Source organism: Peromyscus eremicus, chromosome 1, assembly GCF_949786415.1.
Source record: "Peromyscus eremicus chromosome 1, PerEre_H2_v1, whole genome shotgun sequence".
Lineage (NCBI taxonomy): Eukaryota > Metazoa > Chordata > Mammalia > Rodentia > Cricetidae > Peromyscus > Peromyscus eremicus.
In genome coordinates, this window is record NC_081416.1 from 28929876 (window position 1) to 28955538 (window position 25663).

Genomic DNA, 25663 nt, shown 5'->3' on the forward strand with positions numbered 1-25663 from the left:
TAAATACTACAAGGCTGAGTACTTGCCTACCATGTGCAAGACCCAGAGTTGTTCGTGTGTAGGGCCCCTATGTTTTTCCCTAGCACCAAATATAAATGAATTACTATAGTTAACTTAGAGATTGTGTCTACAGACCTGAGCTCTGGCTGTTCTGAGTCTTTGTTACTGGCTTCTCTGTCAGCATTATCCAGTCACCTTTTCAGAACACCGTGCATTCACACACCATGTCCTGTTTGACCCACACAGTATAGCCTGGTAGAGATTCTGTCTGTTGTGCCCAGTTTGTTAGTAAGGAAACAGACTTAGAAATGTTGACTATTCAAGGAACTCGTAGCTAATGATATTGTAGAGAAAATATTTCAACATATGCAGCAAATAATGATAGGTAGGCACTAAGAATTACAGATCTAAAAAAAAACAAAACAAAACAAAAAACAGAAAACACTCTGTGCTTTAAGACCCCACTACATAGGACCTGAAGGGTACTCCAGTTTCTTATCTGCCACCATTTTAATAAGTCTGTTTATACTCTAAGCCTTGGTCCTACTGTTATACTTCCTTCCCTCCCTCCCTCCCTCCCTTCCTCCCTCCCTCCTTCCTTCCTTCCTTCCTTTCTTTATTTTTACCATAACATGCACATGTCCTTATTCTTTTGGGAGATTTCAAGCACCCAGCCTAGTTTCGTTTTGATATGAACATATCCATTAATACATCATTGTGTCTTGGAAGAATATATCAAGGAATTAGCCCTTGGGTTTGAAAAAGATTTCTAAGATGTCCTCAGTGCTCAAAAAAGTATGCATCTCTGATTTTAAGATAGCTATATAGTATGATTGGAAATAAAAGAAAATGAAACAGCTGTGTCAATGAGAAAGCATTGATGAATGAAAAACTTGTCTTCCAATTTAAGCAACACTAAATTCTTCTTAAGCAATCATATCAAATGTCAGACTTCTGAAGACTTCCATGTCAGAGACAAAATAGCAAACCTATAATGAAACAGTTGCATTGTATTATTCTGATTTGGGTCCTGTTTCTTTGCTGCCTCTGAAAGAAGACAGTCAGCAATCCCTCATTGGCAGAGGACAGTGGCTTAAAAATTCTGTTACCTTTTCTGAAAAAAAAAAAAAAGAAGCTTGATCTAAATCCTTAGTTAGTCTTCATTAGAAGTTAATGTTAGTAACACTAGTAATGATCATCACTGGATGTTCACAAAGCTGGCATCTCTTGGTTCCAGGGCTGGAATCTTCATCTCTTCATTACACCTGTGCTATCTAATATTTGTTGTCTCACTAACACAAAGACAAGGAAGTAACTAATAGGAGCAGTAAAATTACATTATATTTAATTGATTGTAGATAACTTTATAATGTTTTAGCCCCTATCAGAATATTATAGAAGAAATATTACCATGCCTAGATAATATCTGATAACATCAAAATTATGATAATCAATGGGATAAGATAATATACTATTAAGGAAAGTGATTAGGCAGCACAGCTTGCAAATAATCACATGATAAAATCAAAACTCAAACTTTAGTCACCTTTTTCAAAATTCCCATGGCTATGCTACACTGTCTTGTATGCCTAGCAATGTTTGGAACAACTATGCCATTGATCTTTTCTGTCCTGTATCCATCCATCAAATGGAGATCTTGGTCATATGATATGTGAGTTTAGGATTCATTAATGCCTTGGAGTGTTTCTTCTCTGCCTCCCAACTCAACTTAGTAGATAGTAACGGAAAAATCACAGTATATGTGAGAAATTCTGGACTTTCTCCCCATTTTACTGGTTGAATATGATAGATTTTGGTTTGGGGGGGTCCCATTAAAAACATGAATTGTAAATATTTATTTCAGCCTACTCTCCCAGGTCATTCATTTTGCTACCTTTCCAAAAATTGAAGCTAAAATACATAATCATGGAGTTCTTATGGAAGGCCGGATTTATAATCTCATTGATTTTTTAATATTTATTTTATTTTTTTAATGTGTATGGTTATTGTTCCTATGTGTATTTCTGTGTACCATGTGTGTACAGTGTCCATGGAGAACAGAAGAGGGCATCAGGTTCCCTGGAACTGGACTTACAGATGGTTGTGAGTCACCATGTGGGCAGTGGTAATTGAACCTACTTATATGGAAGAGCAGCCACTGCTCTTTAACCATTGAGCCATGTCTCCACCCTCATTTGTATTTGATTTGAAAACTTTGACTTTTGTAATCTTAAAATAACAACATCAAGAGTTATAGACCATATATCAGCAAGAGATAATAGAGTAGGTCATAAAAACTACTCAGTACCAAAAAACTAATAAAATAGAAATGAGGGGACCTGGAACAAAGTGTACCTGAGGAGTAGAAAACAGTTATATACGTATGTCTAACCATACAAATAATGGAATTAAATGTAAACCAAAAAGTCCTTTAAAAACAAGACATAACTGCATATTTCCAAAAGAAACATACTTCAAATAGAAAGTTAAAAATTGATTAAAATAAAAAGGTGACATTATCATGCTGACCAAATAAAGCCAGAGTGGCTATAGTAACAAAGATTTCTTAGATATAACACCAATAATACACTCTATGAAAGAACAGATTGATGAATGGGACTAGGCTCAGGAAATGATCCCAGCCAGCTTGTCCTTCCTAGTGCTTTAAGACAGACCAGGCTGAATTCCAGGTTCATTTAACATTTCTATTCAGGAAACGAAAATGTATGTATTGCCTAGTGATCCTTTCTTCTTCTTGCTCTTCAATGTAGCAGTTAATAACTAATATTTGTACTAAAGTTTAAGCTACAGATAGCTTTTTCTATGCGTCAACTTAATTGTATATCGTCTTTCTAAATAAAACTGCTTGGTTCCTCTTGGAGTAAACTGATGCTCTGTGAGTTTCAGTTCCTTGCCCAAGTTGCACCGCTAGAAAGTGGTGGTGCCTGGCTTCAGGACACATTCCTGAACCACAGACCCTGGTTCATTTCCTCGTCTCACTTTGTCTCTCTATACAGAGTGTGATTTAATTCCTTGTTTTTAAAGGGAATCTCCTTTAAGCCAGTTCTTGGGGAAAGAGAGAGAGAGAGAGAGAGAGAGAGAGAGAGAGAGAGAGAGAGAGAGATTAATGAGGGAATTAACTCTTTCATCACATCAAGGTAGTACTTAGTAAACCTTCATCCGTGCAATCGATCATGGCTAACATGCATGTTGGCAAGTATTCCGCAGACCAACTAGCTTCTTCATCTTGATGAGATGCTTTAGCCTCCAGTGACACTCTGCCCTTCTGCACTCAGGCTACTGTCACTTAATGTCATTCCCAAAGTGACTAGCCACTGCCCATAGTGTAACTTCTTTGTCCAGTGAGGTCTAGCTTGCTGTTTCTCCAATGCTATGTAAAGAGTGACTCACTTCAGGGAGCCTCCCTTTGAATTCAGTCCTCTTGGCATTCGGCCCAGTTCTGTAACAGCCATACCCCAGAGGCAAAGTAATGCAATTCTGGCAATCTGAGTGTCCTTTTTATTTCTCTTTTACATGTGTTTACATGTTTGTGACTGTCCTCTGAGAATGGCACAAAGCAGAAACGATAACATCCTCCCACAGTTCTCTCAAAGCATCAAAGCCGCATGGACCTCCTTATCACTCTCTATCACCTTATTGTGTTGCCCACACAGTTAAGCCATTCAGAAGCCTCAAACACTGTATTTAATGGTGTTACATTTATACCAGTATATCTATTACAAAAGACACTGAGCAAGATAAATGAATAAAAATGAATTACTCACCAACCAATTAACATGAAGGAAACAGACTCTTTACAGCGTTATAAAAAAAAATGCAAATTCTATTTTCTTGCTAGGAATAGTCCTAGTCCCCTTACTTGAAAAAATAAATTCAATATCATATTTTCACATTATCTTGAGGCAGAAATGGAATAAGAAATTTGAGCAGCAGAGGAATCAAACTAATTTACGTCAGGTGCCGCATAGAGTTCAGTGTGCCTAGCACTAACACACTTTGACCTTTGTGATTTGCTTTACCTCTGACACTAACCTCCATTCTTGTGGGAGCCCGTTCTCGGGTTCCTCGTGGCTTTACCCAGCAGGTCTTCATAGAGGATGATTAGACCACGGGCCTGAGTGCAGGTGTCTGGGATGGTCTGCAATTGGCTGTGCTGGGGGAGGAGGTCTTTTGCTCCACCCCTTGGGGTCTCTATAAAAAACCCTGGGGCAAAGACAGTCAGGGCCTGTTGGAATAGGTTCCAGGCCCTCCGAGGATAGCCTCAAGAGGATATTTTCTATCTGTTTCTTTCCACAATATTCTCCGCAATAAATCCTTCTATCTAATATTTCCTGCTGCTCGCACTCAAGAAAACTCTGAGGAACTGTGGGGGTGGTTGGGTAAACGCCCCACACATTCTTTCCTGGGTTTTTTGTTTGTTTATTTGTTTGTTTGTCTGTGTTGTTGTTGTTTTAATTATGAATGCCTGGCCTTAGCTTGGCTTAGTTTCTAGCCAACTTTTCTTAACTTTACTTTAACCTGTCTATCTTTTGCCTCTGGGCTTTTCCTTTTCTATTCGTGTATACCTTTCTTTGTTTCTTACTCCGTAGCTTGCTATGTAGTTGGGTGGCTGGCCCCTGGAGTCCTCCTCCTTATCTCTCGTTCCTAGCTCTCCTCTCCCACTTTTCTCCTTCTACATATACTTTCTGCTTGCCAGCCCCACCTATCCTTTCTTCTGCCTTGCTATTGACTGTTCAGATCTTTATTAGACCTTCAGGTATTTTAGACAGGCACAGTAACATAGCTTCACAGAGTTAAACAAATGAAACATAAACAAAAGTAACACACCTTAAAATAATATTCTATTTGTTTGTTTTGTTTTTGTTTTGTTTTGGTATATTCTGATCCTGGAACAATTCTCGTAACAAAAATAAAGTTCATTTTCTACCATCTACCAGAGGTAAAAGAGTTCAAAACTTGTATATGTCTAATTGCCTTTGCTACTTGTTAGCTATTTGACATGCGGTAAACATGTTTACAGAGGCCAGGATATAGTTGCTTCCCACGTGAAAAAAAAGGTAGGTCCCTAAGAGACCTGCTGGAGTTACCATACAAGATATAAAATCCTGGGCAGTTGTTTAATATTAGATATTGCAATGAAATTAAATTTTCCAGATGGGATGATGAAAGTTTCTAGTTGCAGATTATCCAAATCCCAAGTAATTATCTCACTTTGAAATGCCGTAAAGAGCCAGCCACCCTGTCAGAGAAATATAGATTTGTTCTTCCATGCCATATTCATCTCATTTCAACTTGGAGTAATTTTGGTGCCCCAACAGATCAACAGAAGCTGGGGTAAATGCAGAGCATCCACCAGTGATCATAGATACAGTTAATATATAGATGGCAGAGATGAATTCAATATACCAACCTTCCCAACCATACAAATAGTGCTAAAGACAAAAGAAACCTCTATGTAGCTCTTTCTCTTTGAACTTCCTCTTTAAAACCAGGGCTTGTGAGAGTGCCTGTGGGAAACACAAGGCAGATAGAGATAATCAGTACGTAGATGCTGTTTTGCTAGCTATGAAAGACACCATTCCCTGCCGTGTTATAAAATGGGGAAAAACAGAACCTCTTTGATTCATTTTTCTCTGGCTGGTTTTATTTTCCTGAGTTAATTCATCTTTATTTCATATGTTTCTGAAGCTCTCCCCATTTCCATGGTACTCATGATCCTATAGAATCATGCTACACATAAGAAATCTATGTTGCAGACCAGTAAAAGTAGAGGCCAGTTTGAATCCACATGAGCCACTTGGTACCTGTGATGTTCAAAATAATATTTTCTGACGCCTGGGGCTGTGATAGTTGAGCTGATAACACAGAGCATCTTAAATAGTCCCATGTAGGGCATGTATCCTCTGTGAACACTACATAGATTAAGTCATCAGAGTGAAGGCTAGGAAAAGGTATCCATCTGTGCTCTACATTCTCCTGTTTGTTCAGGGGCTTTGATTTCCTGTGGGGAGAGGATGAAGTCCTGAGTGAATGTGTGTTGTTGACATAAACACAGCTGTGTCAAGGGCCCAGCGCCTCCAACTCGTGAGAATGCCAAAGCCTTCTCCTGCTTAGGATCAGGGAAATGACAGAAAATGTCAGCTCCAGCTTCTTCCTCCCAGATGTTTACAGCCCAAGACTACACCCCTAAAGAAACCTCACCACCACCAAGATTAGTTAACCTGTCCTTATTCAGCTATGTATAATAACCTCCCCTTATCCTTCAATTGTGTAGAGTAAATCCACCTCCTCAATTTGGATGTATAAAATAAATGTGCTGAGCTTCCATCAGAGTGCACATGCCCCAGCCAATCCCAGCTTTTTCCGGATGTGTCTATATGTCTTTCCTTTCTTTGTTACCCTGTTTCCCCAATCAGATCACTCCCTAAAGCTATGCAGAGCTTGGAAATTGACTATTGTGAAGATTTTCACCCATGATTTCTTTTTTCTAAAGTAAAAGAATGAGGAAGTGTGTTATTTGTATACAACACATAGCCCCCATGGTGATGCAGTTATCTCTGTTGCTATTGAGGATGAGTGATGACTATTTACATGAGCCTGCTTTATTCAAACAGGACTTTAGTGACCCTGACAGCTGTGACTTTCCCCTCTGTTTTAATTCATGTGTTCTTCTCTGTGTTCCACATTAGACTACTATCTTCTTGAGGGTAGAGAAACACATAAGGAGTGCATGAGCAAATGAATTCAGAGATATTGAGTATACTTATTTTCTAGCTTTCTGTTTATAAATAAAGTTCCAAGTTAGTCCTGTAATATTCTAGAAACTTTTAAAGTTGGGGGATTCTCTCATGTATCCTTTTCTGGAATGTCCTGCCTTATCTCTAGTTTCATCATTTCTGCTATAGTTCATCATCCCTCCAAACCAAACACTCCCCTCTATTCTTACCGTCTTTTCTTGTTGAAATGCATTTCCTTCCCTTTTACTTACCTGAATTTTTACTACACACACTTCAGAAATCATTTTTTATTTCCTATAGCAGCTAGTGTCTAAACCACTTAGCTGTCAGCTAACATACACTGCTCTGTACCTTTAATCACCTTTTTACAAGAAATACACTTAACCACATTGTAAACTTAACTACAACCAGGCCTTATATTTCCACAACCAGCTTTATACTTTATGCTTGGTACAATAATCCAAAATAATGTTTAATGCGATGACTTGCTCCAAACCACCTTAAACATACTGCATGGCAAAATAATACTAAACACAGTCTTCTGGAAAGAGTAACCTGTAGGTACATTGGGAAAGTTCAAGTACGGTGATACAGTGGAACCAAGTGGGAAGTTGCCAACAGAGTTTCACCTGTGTTAGTTCCTGTTCACTTTGTACTTTATTTTTATTGATTCAATATGTCCTTTTTTTAGTTTTTGCTTGATTTACACTTTGGAAATAGGGAAGTGACATAAGAGCATTTAACTTTTAATTTCATGCACTAACAAAAACGCTACTGCAGCATTGTTTATTTTACAAAAATCATTTCAAAACAAAGCAAGAGACAGCTACTGAATGTGGGCCATCTGTTCCGATGAAGTGTAGGGAAGGCGTGGATGGGGGTGAGGTGTGATATGCACAACTCTCTCCCTCCTCTTCAAGCTTTTCAGGAACATAGTGCTAATGACTATGGTGTGGAAATCACCCATATTTACAGTGTGCTGCAATATGCTTGAGCATCCTGATTATCAGAGTGTAGCCAACCCCCAGGCTGTCTAGAAGACTGTAAATGAGCTGGACTCTGGAAGGCCATACATGTAAGTTCTTGTTACATATTTTAAATTCTGATGAATTAGTCTAGAACAATCACATGACAGTGAAGCTTGTTCCAGAAACTAAGGTTGTCTTTGACTCTGGACACCTCCTCTAACTCATTGGCTGAGAGCATCTGGTGCTGTGCATGTTTCTTAATCTGAATTCATGTATTAAAATCTTTTGTATCAATTCAACGTGTAAATAAGGCAAATGAGTAATGTGCCAGCATCTCTGGGAAGCTAGATTTCTTCACTCATTACCTTATGAACAAAACATTTGCCTGTGACTATATATCCATAAGGGAGAATAATGTCCCATTTGGATGGACATCATTGACAGCACAATACTTGAGGACAGTGAGGGCTGCTTAAAATCACCAGCTAGCACAGAGCTATCCCCTATGGCTACCCCTATTTCAGTGAGATTGCCATGCTGCTTTTCTTATGTTCTGTTTCCCAGAGAGTCAGAGTCCATCAACTTCTATGAAAATACTTTAAAAACACCACCCTCTTTTGTAGACATGAAGTTCTCAACCTTGTTTCTGGCTTATTTAATTTTTTCTAGTGATGGCCTTCCAGATTTTCTCTGCTTAATCTCGCCAGTCTTCCAGAGGCATCAAGTAGAGCTGACATTCTGCATAGTCAGCCTCCACCTCTGTTTTCTACTCATTCACTCATTCATTCCTCTGTCAGCTTATGTAGATATACTCAGTATGTGCTATTTATTCACTGTCATGTGTGCTGAGAGAACAAGACACAATGCAAGTGCTCAAGGACCTTTAATTCTAGTTGAGAATGAAGGAACAAATGAGCAAACAGACTTCAGCCCAGCAATAGTAAGACTATGTAGGGAAATAAAATAAGATAAAGGAGAAGGACAGATGAGGTGATAAAAACAAGTTTTTGCATGACAGGTGAGAAAGGTGAGATACAAAGGTGACAAATAATTGACCTCAAGTCACATGCTTAGTGAGTGACTGAACCAGATTCAGAGCAGAGATGCCTACCTCAAGAGCCCGTGCTCTTCAGCACTGTACCAAGTTGTGTTCTTGACCCTATGCCATCCCATACTAGAGAGCTGGAGCATTTCTGTGGGAGGGCCCACATCTGCCCTCAGCATTGCTACAATTCCTACAAGAATTAACGCTATAAAAAAGAAGACATCCAAGAGGATTTGTAATACCAGTGTGTAACACGAATCTTAAAAGTTCTTATTAATAAAACAAACCCAGGGCCAGGTATTGGGGTGAATGCTGGAAGATCAGAGAAGCAGAACAAGCCACAGCCACCTCACCTCACCAATTCCTCAGCTGATCCTGTTTCCTCAGACTGGAAGCCTCTGAGTCCTTATCCAAATGGATCTCAGCTGAACTGTGCTGCTCAAAGCCTAAATGCTTAACCAGCCAAATGCTTCTAGTTCCTGGTCCTCACACCTTATATATCTTTCTGCTTTCTGCCATCACTCCCTGGGATTAAAGGAGTGAGTCACCATGCCTGGCTATTTCCAATGTGGCCTTGTACTCACAGAGATCCAGAGGGATTTCTGTCTCTGGAATGCTAGGATTAAAGGCGTGTGCTACCACTGCCTATCCTCTATGTTTAATATTGTGGCTGTTCTCTTCTCTGACCCCAGATAAGTTTATTAGTGTGCACAATATTTTGGGGGACACAATATACACATTTCCCCTTTTTTGTCTAAAATTAAAAAAAGCTTATAACTAATACAAGAAAAATTATATCCAATAAGTATATATAATATACACAGTCAAGATTACATTAACGATGTCTAGTCCATTAACATTTGACAGATTCAGACAAAAAACTCCATTAATATATAACAATGTCCAGTCCAGTAACATTTGATAAACTCAGACAAAAAAAATTTCATTACTTATTCTATTTAAAACAAATAGTTCCCTTTTAAAAGTAGATTCCATAATCTCCCTTTTTATCTTATCATATCCATATTCTCTCTTTTTTCTTTTCATAATAGATTCAGTAATCTACCTTTTGTCATTTTTACATCTTCCCCATTTTTCTTTCTAGAGTAGATTCAGTGATCCACCCATTTATCCTATTATTTCTTTATCTTTTTTTTCAGAATAGATTCAGTGATCTACCTCATATCTATATTCTCTTTTTTCTTTTTCTTTTCTTTTTTTTCAAACAAAAACTCCGAATCTAATCTCCTTTGTTTAACTTTTTTCCTGACCATTAACAATTAACAACTTGTAACCAACCATCATAAACAATGACAATATCCATAACTTATTAAACAACCAAAAACCTCCCATCCCACCTCTTGGGAATGTGGGCATCATTTTCTTAAAATTAGTTCCTGCTTTCTGGGGGTAAAGACATCTTTAGAGAATCCTGAAAAGAAAATTTTTGGGTTAATTGTCACATCCAGTATCATTTGTCCAGTTTCTGCATAATGGGAAAGTTCAGGGCTTATTTCAAGTCCTTGTTCAAGTAGTCTGTCAAGCTGGATCATCTCAGCTAGCCATCTCAAAATTGTCCTGAGCAGTTTGTAGTCCAAAGTCGATCTTTCCGTGGTGTTAATGGCTTTACCATAGTCCATGTGGAATCATCGTTGCGGGGTCCCATCATCCTCTTGAAGATTTCAAAGTTACTATTAGGCATGGTCATGGTTCACTGCAATTTTTTTTTTTTTTTTTTTTTGTGCCTCCTCGGTGGTTTGGAGCAATCACAGTCTGATAAATGTCTGTCTCTCGGAACCATGAACGTTCTTCCCTAGAAGAGAAAATCTTCACAGCAATTTCTCCCCACCATTTGTCTTGCCAAACTTTTCTAAACTGACCTTTGCTGATGCTTTCTTGTAACACAATGGTCCAGGCAATTCTTCTCTGAACAAGCAGCAGTAAGCCCTTCATCCCAAGTAGCAGCATCACCACAGTCATCAACTCGATGAGAAGTAGCTAGCAGCTCGGAGCAGCAGCCGCTGCCTCCATGGTTCCACTGCCACCGTTTGTGGCTAGGCCGCAGCTTCTCCTTAGCAAGCCTCCTAGGCTGGCCTCAAACTCGGGATCCTCCTGTCTCTGCCTCCTTCAGTAAATCCAACCAGTGTGCCACACCACAACCGGCTGAGGGTAGCTCGGATCTGACTTGGGGCCTGCAAGGCTGCAGGCAAGCGGCTTTTTCACGAATTTGTACCACGAACGTTGGGCGCCTATCAATTGAAAACAAGCCAACAAACAAGGCTTTGTTGAAATACCAAGGTGGTCAGTATATTTGATTAATTTTTAAAAATTCAATCAGCAAGATTTTTAAGCATTTACCCAAAGTCTCTTTTGAAATTATTCTGTATGACTCAAATGTATTGTAAACATTGTTAATTTCAGGAGACTCTTAAACACATAAACTCATTATCACTCTCTATTCGATAAAATATTTTCTCAGTCAGTGTTTTCTTGGATGTGGCAAATCCTTAGAAACTTACTTTAACAAAGTCAGTCTTGTGTCTATTTCTATAAAATTAGCTTGTAAACAAGTATTAAGAGCATTGACTATACCACAGTGTCTATGAATAATATTCCGGGGATGAAATGAATAACATGTCCTTATGATGTAAGGGATGTGGAGATGTTGACAGACGTCCATGTGTCTGGGGAGGTGCAGCATATCTGCAAACACAAGGCAAGCTCACTGAGCCATCCTCTCAAACTTGGGCTCACAAGCAATCCTGTTAGATAAAGTAGAAACTAGATTCCATGGAAACCGCTTTAGAAAGAGAGGCTAATTGGATGCCTTACCATAACAGAAATATTCAGCAGTTTTAGATCCATCACCAAAGCCCGTGAAGTTTCTAAAAGTACTGTTACAAATATCTCATGATAAAAATCCTGCAACCTCCTTATAATAGCAACAAAGGAGGACAAAATGACCTCCCCCACTGTCTTTCCTTTTTTTTTTTTTTTTTTTTTGTTTTGTTTTGTTTACATGATCTTGTCTTCTGTGGGGTGTCTATTAGCTTCACACCTAAGAAGACCAGATCATAGCACTGGGACATTTTCTATTTGTTTGTTTGTTTGTTTGTTATCTTGTCATTTGTGGATGTCCATCAAGCTTCATACCTAAGACCAGATCATGTCACTGGAATACTTTGTTCATCATCTTGTCCTTTGTGGATGTCCATCAAGCTTCACACCTAAGAAGACCAGATCATGTTACTGTAATATTTTTGTTTGTTTGTTTCTTTGTTTGTTATCTTGTCATTTGTGAGATGTGCATCAAACTTCACACCTAAGACCAGACCAGGTCACTGTAATACTTTTAAACCAAATATCAGAAATCTGTTCAGAGAATTAGTCACAATTAGCAGATAGATAACTCTGAAGAAGCTTAAATAGACCAACCCTCATAATCTCTAGGTCCCTAGAAGAAATGGCAGTCCAACAGTCAACATTCGCTGAAGGAAACTTGGGCCATTTAAAAAAAAATCCATTTCTAATTCCTTGAAAGAAATGAAAGGCCAAGTGATTTTTAAGTGATTTGCTATATGCCATAGCTTAGATTTGAAATAGTAACTATCAAGATAAAAATTATATTCTTTATGGACTTAACTTTTTCTTCAAGGCTTCTAGTTTATATCCTCCATTCTTCTGTATAATATAATATTTAAAAAACTATCCAAAATAAAGCATTGAGTAGACAATATTAACCACAGGATTGAGTATAAGAAAATAGGGCACTCTCCTTCTCCCATAGTAAGGCTATGCTTAATAAGTTGTCATTTTAAATGTAAGTGAATGTTTCATAGCAGAGCACACATTAATGAAAGACAGAACATTTCTCTTTAAATATATAAGCCTTCTCAAGAGTTAGCTCCTTACAGGAGATACTTGGGTGCTAGAAAGATTTTATAAATTTCTGTCCTTGAAGAACCAGATCAAGAAGAGGTAAGAAAATAAGCACATCAGAGATGAGTTGCAAACTAGAATGATCTTTTATAATGAGTGGTAATGAAAACAATGATGTGTGGGCTTTTACATGGAGCTTTTTAAAAGAGGAGTGGAAAATAAAGAATATACTGTATAGAGGAATTGTCAGCAGCACAGATGAGGGACACATACCAGCAAACAGACTGGCTGAGACAGAACATTGTGTCTAGGTTCTTTTTTTCTTGCATACAATAAAACAGTCATCAAAGGGTCGTGATTGAGTGGTAAAGGGATATTTGAAGACAATTAATCCAATAATAAAATACAATATTGTTTTGAAAGGAGAATAGTTGAGGGAAGGCAATCTAGTTGAGGGACCAATTCAGGAGTCCAGATGTGTGGAGAAAGCACAGACTGGAGAGAAGGCAGTGATCTGACGTGTGAGAAACTTTATTGAGGTACAGGTGGGCCCTTTCTGGTGTAGTTGCTGATATGGACTTGATCTAATTACAGGTAGCCAGTCAGATACAAGTAACTTTTTGAAACCAGCCTTACCCTTATATTTCAAACAGTGGTAGTGCTTAGTGCTGTTCTAATTGATTGATTGGTGCCCTTTGCCCCAAAATTCACACATTAATCACTGGAATTCATAAACATGACATCATTTGGAAAACTGATCTTTTCAGACGTAAGTAAAATAAGTCTTGAGAGAAAACACTCAGATTATCTAGATGGTTCCTAGATCCACTAAAAACTGTCCTTATAAAACAGTCATAAAGAAGAGAAGGAAATAGAGTAGCAGACAGAAATTTGAGTAATGTAGCCACAAGCTAAGAAAAAGCAGCCATTGGAAGCAAGAAGCGGCATAGAACAGACTGTCCTCTAAGTCTCTGTAAGAACTGTGATACTACCAATAGCTTGAGGTGGTCATGTACCAAGTTTCCAGAAAGCCTCTAAGGTCAGACAGTGTGGATTCTCTGAAAGGAGAACCAATATATCATTGCATGGTATCACTCTGCTTCCTGCCTGTGGACACAATGTGAGGAGCCATATCATGCTTCTGTATCCATTCCTTAACCCCCATGATAGACTATGTCATCAAACTGAACCAAAATAAATCCTTCCTTCTTTTCAAAGATTCTATCACAGCAAGAAGAAAAGTAACTAATGCATAGCCAATAAGAAAGATTTGATATTTATGTGATATTTTGTTTTACAATAATAATAATAATGACTGTAAAACTAGGTGCCTACTCTACAGTAGGCCTTCTGTCAGTGGCCTTTGTAAAAATGTTCTTCTTTTATTCTCACAAAAAATCAAGGAGATCAATTCTAAATATCATTTTATAAATGATTAAATAATAATCAAGATAAACTAAAGTGATACATATGCCTAGAGCCAAGGCTGTTCCTCTAACCCTAAATCAAGTGCTCTCTATTAAGTACTATGTAGCATCCAAAAAGGAAAATATGACAGGGGAAATAGTCTTCAAATTCAAAAAATAAGGAAAATGAAATGTTTTTTACCTCATTAAAAGACATCTGAATGTTTTGGGTTTTCTGTTTGTTTGTTTGTTTCATTGTGTTCTGCTGATACTATACCTTTCAAAACATAGAATAATCAGAATAGACAAACTTGGAAGGGAGTGGGGAGAAAACATAGTCCCAGTCTTATTTTCTTTTGTATCCTCACTTCTTTCCATCCATGAAAAAGTCAGAGAGAATTCTATATGGACACAGGGGTGCTTACATCTCAGGAGAGAGACCTCTAACAGCCAGTTGAGTGGCTGCTGGAAGTTTGGGGAGATACTCAGCAGTTAGGAGCTGGTACTGCAGGGGGCCTGGATTTGGTTTACAACACCCACATGGTGCATTATAACCATCTGTAACTCCACTTCTAGGAATCTAACACTCTCTTCTGTCCTCTGTGATCAACAGGAATGGACATACATACATACATACAGGAAAACACACACATAAAATAAAAACAATAAATCTTAAAAAAAAAAGAAAAAAAGGAATGTCTCTGTGGTAAAGAAAATTATGACACATGGTCAGCCAAAAACCCAAATCATAAAAGTCCCAGGGGGAAAAAATATTTTGCTGCTACCCTAAGCTTGCAATTTCATGAAATAAAAATGAAGAACACTTACAATGAACCAGTTGACATGATCCTGTGGGCTGGATGTTGAGATCTTGTCACTGTCTTAATAACGTGTGTTTCAAGGACTATGGCTCCTATTTCAGGAGCTGGCCTTTACCATTCTATTCAGCGCTGTTGGCACTTTGGCCTTTTAGGGAACCATCACACCATACAGCACTTTTTAATTTGTCTATGAAACTAACAAAGTGGACTCTTTACAACTGTTCTATGTAAAGTGTCGCTGGTGAAAATTCCTCATAAATATATATTCCTATCAATTATAAAAGAGCCACTTCATTAGTCAAAGGCCTTTAAATCTAAACTCCGCCTTACAGATAGGCATTGGATACTAAGAGTCTGTAATTGCTGGAAGCACATAAAATGAAACAGTCAATTTAAAAGGTTTGAGAATTATCTTCTCATGCCACTTGATCCATTAGACTAAGTCCCAACAACGTAGTTTTTAGACCCTGCTATTTCAGAGCCTCAATAATTTTAAAACATATAAAATTTTGACTAAAAAAAAATACAACATTCCCCAGATGAATACAGAAAAATAACTTAGCTGACCTTCTACTCCCCTCCTTCATTTCATGAAGTCTGAGGAGACCAAATTCCCATCCTATATTACTGAGAATTCCCATATGGAAGTTTGTGAAAGAATTCAGTCATTTCCCTAGTGGAAATTCTCATCGAGCTACAGAGGATGAGAATCTGGTTTATAAACAATAAACATGAAATTCCTTAAGACTTGACCTTTGCCCTCCATGAAGCCCCAGATGTTAACTGAGAAAAGATACTCTTGGGGCTACAATAACTGTGTTTCCCGGGTTCTCAAGAACTTAGTAGGCCACTCAGAAACTGACTTTATTGCCATCAAGGGGTGTAACTGTATTTATAAAATTGCTTCATCTTTTTCTATTCAATTTTCAATATGGTCAGAGCCAGGATGCATAGGAACAAATCAAATTTTAAGCAGAAGCCTAAAATCGTTTTTTGCAAGTGGGGTTTTAAGTACAAAAATTGCATATGCTTGTTGTAAAACATTTGGAAAAATAAAAAAAATTAATAAATGAAGGTCCATAAAAATAACCAGTAGGCTTTTCTGATTAACAATTCACATATTTCCCTTTTTAGAGAAAAGAGAAAAGATTAGGTCAAGTTACCAGGTACTGATTGAATAATTTTGAAATCTTCACTTACTTATAATTCACTGTATCATTTTCTCTACACAAAGACAAGGGAACATTTTTAATGTACCTCAACTGATAAGGCAGATTTGCAGTGGTGAGAAATGAACTCAGTAGATCTGGCCATGCTAAATTCCGTCAGAAAACCAAAAGTGGCAAGAAAGCATGTGAGAAGTCACCCTGTAGGTCACTGCCAGAGCAGTATGGATCAGATACAAAGAGAGGGGCACCTGAGAACCACAGCTGCTGGAAACCTTCATAATGTGTCCTCTTTCCCGGCTCCTTGACTTTGTTGTTAAGAAATCTATAAACCTCTAGTCTAGGAGATAGAACAGACATCCTCTACAGAGTGTGATGGCTGTCTCTGAGTGATCACTATGTGCCAAGATTCTAATCTAAGGACTATACTTGCTTGCACATCTGATCTCATCTTGACATGAACCCAGAAAACAGGACTACTGTTGTGGGCAGTTAGCAGATGGTAAAACGAGTAACTTGCTTTTTTTTTCCTTTGGTTTGGTTTGGTTTTTTGAGATTTATCTATTTTTATTTCTTGTGTGGGTGTTTAGCTGGCATGTATGTCTGTACAATATGTTCAGGCAGTGCCCATAGAGGCGAGAAGATGGCATCAGATCCCTTGGAACTGGAATGAAAAATGGTTGAAAACCTTCATGTGGATGCTGGGAATGGAACCCTGGTTCCTCTGAAAAGGTAGCCAGTGCTCACTCCAGCTCCAAGTAACTTGCTTTATTATACGACTAACAAATGTGTATGACGTCAACTTTTACTCTATAGATACATAAATCAAAGTCACTCTAGTCACCATATTGTTCTGCAGAGAAAACAACTGAGGAAGTGCCAGTCAGTCAACACAGTCTAATAAATGGTATGTTTGAAGTTTTAGATATGAAATTTCAGTTTTGTCAATGAAGTCAAAATTAGTACTCTATCTTTTGGCTATAACTGCACCCTCAGTGTGCTCTTGAATTATAGGTCTTTCAAGGGCCATATGCCTTCTGAGCTTCATCACAAGCTCCAACTATATCATGGATGGTTTATCTGGGGAGAGGTGTGAACTGTTTCAACTATTTTTAGGCTCATTTGCCCATATGCCTAAAGTATTTCAACCCACTCAGTGATTCTTTTCCAACCTGCCAGAGTGTCTTTGTTCAAACAGGTATAGTGGCCCAAATGTATATATAATGCTAGTGCTTGTCATGCTGAGGTAGGAGGCTAACCGTGGGTCCCTGGGCTACAGAATGAGACACTGTCAAAAGGGAAAAAAAAACTTTTGGACCTGAAGAACCATGAGCTGCCTACGAGTTTACACATTCTATCTAGCATCTGTTTGCTTCCCATCTGAGCTGAATGGTACTTTGGTTGAAGGAAGCATTTAAAACTAAAAGATTTGGGCACTTTTTAGCCTTCCCTCTACTCGTCTGTCCCAGTGCTCTAGACACCCACAACCTGACTTTCTGCCTATTTGTCCCAAAGTATTCCTCCATGCTCAAGATTACGCTTCTATTTTTCCATTGCAGTAGATGTGCGACCACAGAGGCAGTCTGGTAAAGTCATTACAATCAACTTAAAAGCCAAGTTTGGTTAAGTGACTGAATTCTTTATGGGAAGCTTGATGGGGATGGTCATTTGAGTACAAAGGAGTCATGGAAATATTTATAATACTTTTTAAAGGAAGAGTTATGACCAAAAGGCAGATAGTGAAAAAAATTACTTACAAATTTTAAAAGAATATTTCTGTTTTTGTTATTTTCCCATGCAAAATAAAAAACTATGCATATACTTTAGAATTTCATATGAGAAGGAATTACAGTTTGAGCTGAACCTATAAAGCCAAGAACATGAATAATCTGAAACCAAGAGTTCTCATTCATGAAAGACTTTGAAAAGTACAAACAACATATTGATGGTATGACATCATAACTTAGGCCATCAAATAACAAAGAGAAGAAACAGTAGCTAGTCCCTAAGACCAGTGAAAAGAACAGCTTCTTTGCTCTGAACTTCAGTTTCCCCATTCCTAAAATTAAGTGACGTGAACTTCTTTATCTCAGCTTTCTCTTCAAAGTTAGGAGTGGTTGACTACTTTTGTCTTGTGTACATGGGTGGCTTTCTGCTCTGCTAATAATACATCTCTTGGGGGCAAGCTTCAATTAATAAAAACTGAATTATAAACCTGTGCATTTTTATGAACAGATTGAGAATATTGACTTAGTAGTGCCTAGGTGTCAAAAATAAATGGTTAAAGAACTCCTTATAGTTCCTTTAACGTGGAAGATGTGTTTCCATGGAGCCAGCCTAAATAAGAAAATGACTTATGATATTTGTATTAATGACTTCCAGAAGGGTTTCTATTTATTTAATTTTAATACAGATATATTAGTGGAGACTGTTTAATTTTCATATTAAATATAAAATTAGGTGACCGAATTAAGGCCATGGTTCTAAGTGGTGTACCTGGTAAACTGAAAGGATGGGTAAAAAGTACTGACAAAATAAACCTCCTCACCGTCTCTGCAAGAGGAACACAGAAAAGACTTGTCTAAAGCATAGTTGATCATGAAAACTGAAGACAAAGAGAACAAGCCTTTAATAGTGTAGACCAAACTAAAAATAAAACAAAGAACATTTGTTAGCATCTTGGAGAATGACCATCAATGCAAAGCATCTATATTGTAAAATAAATTGACAAAGTTTAGGAACATTTGTGTGTGTGTGTGTGTGTTTGTGTGTGTGTGTGTGTGTGTGTGTGTGTGTGTTCCTAACATATATATAGACATATATGTGTTCCTAAACTTTGTCAATTTATTTTATATATATATATATATATATGCATATGTATATAATAACAATTAATGAAAAAGAGGTCATAAACTTAAAAGAGAGCAAGAAGGGTATATGAAAAATTTTGGAGGGGAGAGAAATTATATAGTTATATTTTAATCTCAACAAATAAAGGAAATAATTTTTAAAATAAAAACTTTAGATGATAAAAAACACTTTAAATTGACAAGACTTGCATAATGGCATAATGACCACACAAGCTGATATGCCAGTGTGAATGGGGGAAATTTCACAAAGCCCCACCCATAAATAAAGAGTTACAGTCAGTCAATGGCTAACGCAAGAGGGAGAATCAGTTTTCTCCAGAGATGAGCTCCCTAATAGGTCATCCAATCTCAAGTGGCCAGTTCTAAAACCATGTACATGTGAGCAACACTCAAATGGACTCAGTAGGTTATGTACACATGAGTGTGTAAAACAACAACAAGTAAATATATCTTACATATATTACATAAATATATGTATATTAAATGAGATCATGAATTTGAGAAAGGGGGAATCATGGGAGGAATTAGAAGGAGGTTTGTAAATAATATAAATACAGTACTCATTTATGAAAATCTCAAAATATTTGATGATTAAGTTGATGTAAAATCAAGTTCTTATACTGTCAGGTTGGAATGGATCCTTCAAAGTAAACTTGCTCTATCAGGGAAAGGAACACTTGCCGTTCACTCTCGTTACCATACCAAAAGCAGTGCTGGCACATACATGCTTAACATTTGTGGAATGAATAAGTGAATGTCAGATGGTAGGAATTAAGTTTGCAAAGAGAATGAGTGAATGAAGCCAGTAGATAGTACAAGCCAATAGCTGGGACATGTGATCTAGAGCAGGGTGGAGGAACAGGAAAGAGGAAAAGATGAAGAGCAGAAAATGTTGTCCAGTGCCAAATGGTCAGCCCTAAAAATATACATGCAGGGAATAGTATATGGACTGAACAGGTTGTGTATGTATAGGCGTGCAATAACAATTAGTGAAAAAAGAGGCCATGAATTTGAAGGAGAGAGTGAAGGGGCATATGAAAGGGTTGATGGGAGAAAGATGGAAAAAAGAAATATTGCCATCAAATTGTAATTTAATTTAAAAAAAAAAAGAAAGAAAGAAAGAAAGAAAGAAAGAAAGAAAGAAAGAAAGAAAAAGCCATTTAGTGCTGGAGCAGAGTTGGGAATGTGACATCTGGAAGCAGCTGAGAATGAGAAAAGTGATTCTGGCCCCAACTTTGATTAGTTATGTGAACTCTTTCTGAGAATCTGACTGTTTCTTCTTGACATTTTCCTCACTTTTTAAGGGACATAAGAAATTCATTAAACAAATAGTATATGAATAATTCTTCTTTAGTGCTGAAAATCAAGAAGACCTGTCCAAAGATACATAGTCTTTAAGTATTTCCAGTTTCTCTTCAAGATCACTGCTAGGGTAAACATTATGCAGTCAGCCATTATTTAGAAAGCACCACTTTCTGACATGTAGTATAGTAGACATGGATAAAACTTTCCATATGTTAGTGGAGTAGTTTGAGGCATAATCTATGAAAAGCAATTGGAAAGCTGTGAAAAATTTAGAATCACTTTGTTTTCAGTATTGCTAATGCCTCTCCGCCTCCTGTTCATTTCTCTGCCCTTTGCCATCTGGTCTTCATCATATGTGCTTTCTGCAAACTACCTTTCTCAAGATCACACATGACTGCCTCATCCCAATTGGCCGATGTTTCTTTTTCAGAACTTTTGTTGTTGTACTTGATATTATTGATATTTTTAAAAACTGTTGCTTCCTCTGGTGCTGTGGTTAGAATATGGTTTGCTACACTCTGACACTTTGGCTAAATTTTCATTGCTATCAGTGTTTGCTCAACAGTGTTGAGAGGGAACCATCAAGGGAAGTGTTTGGGTCATGAAGACAGAACTTCATTTACTGACTGATGCTTTCCAAATGAGAATGATCTCGAATTTTCATATGACTAAACTATATACATTGAGACTGGATTGTTATGAAAGAGAGCTCAGTCTTGGCTTTCTTTTGCTTCCTCACTTGCCACATGATCTCTGCTCAATGAGATCTTTACCAAAAGCCAAACAGATTCAGCCACTCAATCTGAAACTTTCTGGCCTTTCTGGCCTCCAGACCTGGGAACTGAAATAAACCACTTTTCTTTACAAATTACCAATCTCAGGTTCCATTTTCACAACCAAAAATACACTAAGACACCTGATCCATAAGTTTATAAAATGAACTTCAAGCCACAGGTATGTGAATGCAGATCAACTGTTTGTTATGAACCTGAGCTAGTTACTCAAACTAAATTATTCTCTCCATCTGTACCATAAGCTGAGTATAGCGTCACTTAGTACCCTTCCTAGAGGGAGGATTTCATGAGGAGAAGGCCTGATACCTGGTTCATAGTTAAATAATAGGATAAACACAGAAATTGTTATTTTGAGTTCCCATTCCCTCCAGCCATACTGCTACTGACTTGGTGTCAGCTCATTTCTTCTCTGAATTATTCCAGTGGTCCCCTTATCTATACTCCTTCCTCCAGCCTCTGGTGGTTCCACTCTGTACTGGGCAATAATATCAAATATAAATTGGTTCACTCCTTAAATGAACCAATTAAATGCTTCTTGAAATGCTTTGGAACACAGTGAGTTATGGAATAAACAGAGAGCAGACACCTAAGTGTAATCTATCTCAGTCTCATCCTTTCAGCCTCATTTTATACAGCAACTCTCCTCACCCTTCTCTCTGGCCATGTTGAATGACATTTCGGAGTACTTTCTGTACTCATACACTTCCTTGCTCTACTTGGAACAATTTTTTTCTATAATTCTGCATAGAAATTCTCTGTGCATCTTCAAGATTAACATCACCATTATCTCTTTTGAAATTCTTCCTAAAACAAAGACAACTCTCCCTCTGAAGTGATACTATCATGTGATCTATAGTTAAGAGGTAACTATTAATCATCTAGCCTGTCTTCCCAAAAAAGTTCTACTTAAAGAGGGACTGTATCTTTGGCTTTCAGTTCTTTTTGTAGGGCCTGAAATATAGTATACATAATGCATGTGTGTTGGTTTAGCCAGATAAACAATGACTTTTAGTGTTTTGGTGAAGAAAAATGGAATGTATGATTTGAGTCAGTCTGAATATGAAAGCGAACAAAGCAGAATTAGGTGGGCAGATTGAAAAAATGGTGAAAGCAATGTGAAACAGTATTAAAGTTTACCTAATAAATATGTATACATGTTTATTTTTCTCATGATCCATTGAGGAAATATATTTTAATTTTTGAAAAGGAAAGAAAAGTATACATGTATGTGTAAGCCCTAAAACATGGAGAAATGATTAAATATAAATTACTTGGAGCATGAAGAGTGAGGTAAGGCCACAAGGATTGACATGAGGTTGGCTAATAGACTCTACAGTGATCACCTCCTATATAGCTCACTGACAGATGAAAAGCAGAAAAGTCATTACAGGAAATAGCCTTGTCTTTTGGAATCGTGGAAATTTAGCCTGCTCTGCAGCAAGACTCTAAGCCAAGCATGGATCAACTCCAAGAGAACAATATGAAAACCATGTATCTTTTTATGCATTTTCATGATTTTTAACCTCTTCTGAAAGAGTCCTTTGAATTGATTCTTGGGTTCTTGGATAAGTTCAAGTGAGGAGTCCCTTGAACCATACTAAAAAGGGCTGTGGTGCTTGTTTTTAAATACCTCAAACTGTTAGGCTTTAACACTGATCACCAAATTTAATTCTTAGACCTCATTATATTTTTACAGGGATTAGTTTCTTTTGTAACATCCTGGAATTGTTATTATATAGAGAAGAGGTGATAATTCTGTAACTCTAGTTCTCTGGAGCTCTTACGGTACTGTGATCAAAACTCAACTTTTATTTTCTGAAGCCATGGTCAAAGAAGAATGATATGAGAAAAGGTAACAATTAACTTAATTATTAATGATTGATTATGCTAAATATGGTTAAAATGCCAAATTCATACTTACTAGAACTATAAATATATTTGAGGACTCATTAAAAGATCTTTTATGTATCTCACCTATAGTACAAACAGTAATAGAGCCATTGTATTTTTTCTCCCTTACCTAACTTGGCATAAAACATTTTTTGAATTGTTTTCTTTCCTCTAGGCAAATTACTTAATTTTTAATTTAAGATCAAATGAAAAACATTCCACAATTAATAATGAAAAGAATATTCAAAACTATTAGCCTCTGTTTACAATACAGAAAATATATGCCATTCTCTTAATGTTATTATTATTTTGCTTTGTTTTGTGAGACAAGGTTTCTCTGTGTAGTTTTTGGTGCCTGTCCTGGAACTCACTCTTTAGACCAGCCTGGCCTTGAACTCACAAAGATCTGCCTGCCTCTGCCTCCCAAGTGCTGGGATTAAAGGTATTTGCCACCACCACCCAGCTGCCATTCTCTTATTTAAAAAGAGTTACTTTTATTTTATGTGAATGAGTGCTTGCATGCATGTATTTTGTTACCGTTTATATGCTTGATGCCCATGGAGGCCAGAGGAGGGCAACATAGCCTCTGAAACTGGAGTTTGTGAGTCACCATGTGGGTGCTGGAAATCCAGCCCAGGTCTTCTGCAAGAGCAGCAAGTGCTCCTAATTGCTGGGCCACCCCTCCACCCCAATTCTTGAATTCTTTAGTACTGTTTTGTGAATATTACCATCAAAAGATATAAAATACACAGTCCAATGGGCCAAATCCAGTCTGACTTCCAATTTTATAAAGTTTTATTGAAACATAACTGCACATTCATTTATATATTATCTGTTAATGTCTTCACAATTTAATGTCAAAGTTAGTAATTATCATGCATTGTACTATTCATGATCTAAAATATTTACTATCTAAGCCAAAAAACAAAAAATACTTGTTGCTCTTTGCTTTTAATAGTGGATATTAAGGTAAATAAAGTCTGATGTTTAGAATCTGGAACACAGACTACTAAGATGGTAAGTTTGACATAGATTTTATTTTTTAAAAAAAATAAAGGAATTTAAATTAAATTTAATTAAAGAAAAAAGTCAGTCATCAATAATAAATTTAAATCCAACAATAATTTTAAAAATGACTTAGTTTCTCTGTTTGAAAGCTTAATATGACAAGTATTTATTGCACAGTAAAATGAATTATTTGGCTATCTTTATTTCATCCCTTAAGTAAGTAACATATATTTTTCTGATATAGTGGAGATGGCCTGTGATCTGCAACTGATTTCTTACAGAAAAATAGAGACAATGAGCTATCACCATCTGAATTTGGAGACCCTGATGACTCAGAGACTCTTTCTGGGCCCTGTTCAAATCATTTGAAATGGAAATGAATGATTCATATGTGTGATGGCTCTAGCAGAAGTAAGACAGGAGTCATGATTCATCTAATATTAGTCTGTTTGTGTGCTTTGTTCTTGTGGCACAGAGTGAAGAAGTTCATTCCTGGTGCCTTGAGATGTGTGTTCTTGCACAGGTTCCCTTCCAGATTTGGATCCCGGATGGAAAACAAGGCTAATTAAATTAGCTTCCTAATGGCTTTACTGTGAAAATGTTCACATATAATATCTGAATGAGAAGTCATTGATGGGACATGGTGGCCTCAGTGTGCATTCAGCTAATGGCTAAAGGATATTATTTATAGATGATTATTTGCTCATATCTGCAGCACCATATGTGTTACAGCAGATGGTTTCCTAAAGTTGAACAATTTTGTATAAAGTAATACTTTTGTGAACTGAATTACATTTTCCTATTTATTTAAGTTGCATTTTACTAAATGGATCTCAACTAAAGTTTTATTCTCAGCACATTGTTCAAGAAAATATACCCTCAATTTAAATAAAAATTCTCAGAGAGAAATATAATTTACTTACTAGAATCCTGTTTTGAATAGAGTTATAAAAAAATAAACAGTAAGCAAAACTATCCCTAAGTAAAAATAAATAAATAAATAAATAAGTAAAATGGCACTGAGTAAATACAGATTGCAAATATAATTGTCTTAGTCTATGTTGCTGCTATAATACACTACCTTAGACTAGGTGTCTTATAAGCAATAGAAATGCATTGCTCAGATTTGAGGACCAAAGGCTGCAAGATCAGGAAGCTAATAAGTTCCGTGTCTGATGAGCTCTTGTGTTCAGCAGCTGGTACCTCTTACTACATTGTCACATGATGGAAAGGGCAGCACAGCCCAGTTCAGCTTCCTGGAGAAGGCCACTCATCTCACATGTGAAGGATCTTCCTAGAAGACCCTAACTGTTCATACTATCACATTATCTTCCAAAATGATGCTTATACATTAAACAAAGAAACAAAAACAAGGTTTTCATGTCGTAATGAACATTCTCACAAAGCTACCACATTTATCTTTTTACAATATATTTTGTGCACATTTCAGAAACCCTTAGCTGAGATGAAGAAAATATATGCATTTTAGCAGCTACATTTATGTAATATGCATATAATCTCCATAATAACTTCCTTCTTTTGTCTTTCTTCAGCACACTGCTGGTGTTGAGAGTGAGGGTAAAGAGATACATTTAAAAAAAATCCAGCAAAACAGTGGAAAGGACCACAGAGTCAAAGTTCAGATTAATAATGATTCCCTCAAGAGAAAGCATTTGTGTGCTATAAGTTAACCCAGTCTGCAAGTCAGGTCAGCAATGTCATTCATGTTTTATATACAAAAGCAGATTTCCAT

General features: G+C 37.1%; 1 protein-coding gene across 1 annotated transcript in view; it reads left to right on the top strand.

Annotated features, from left to right (window-relative positions):
• Nucleotides 1-25663, top strand: part of Rnls (renalase, FAD dependent amine oxidase) — a 262255-nt gene that overhangs the window by 140018 nt on the left and 96574 nt on the right. The window lies entirely within an intron of this gene.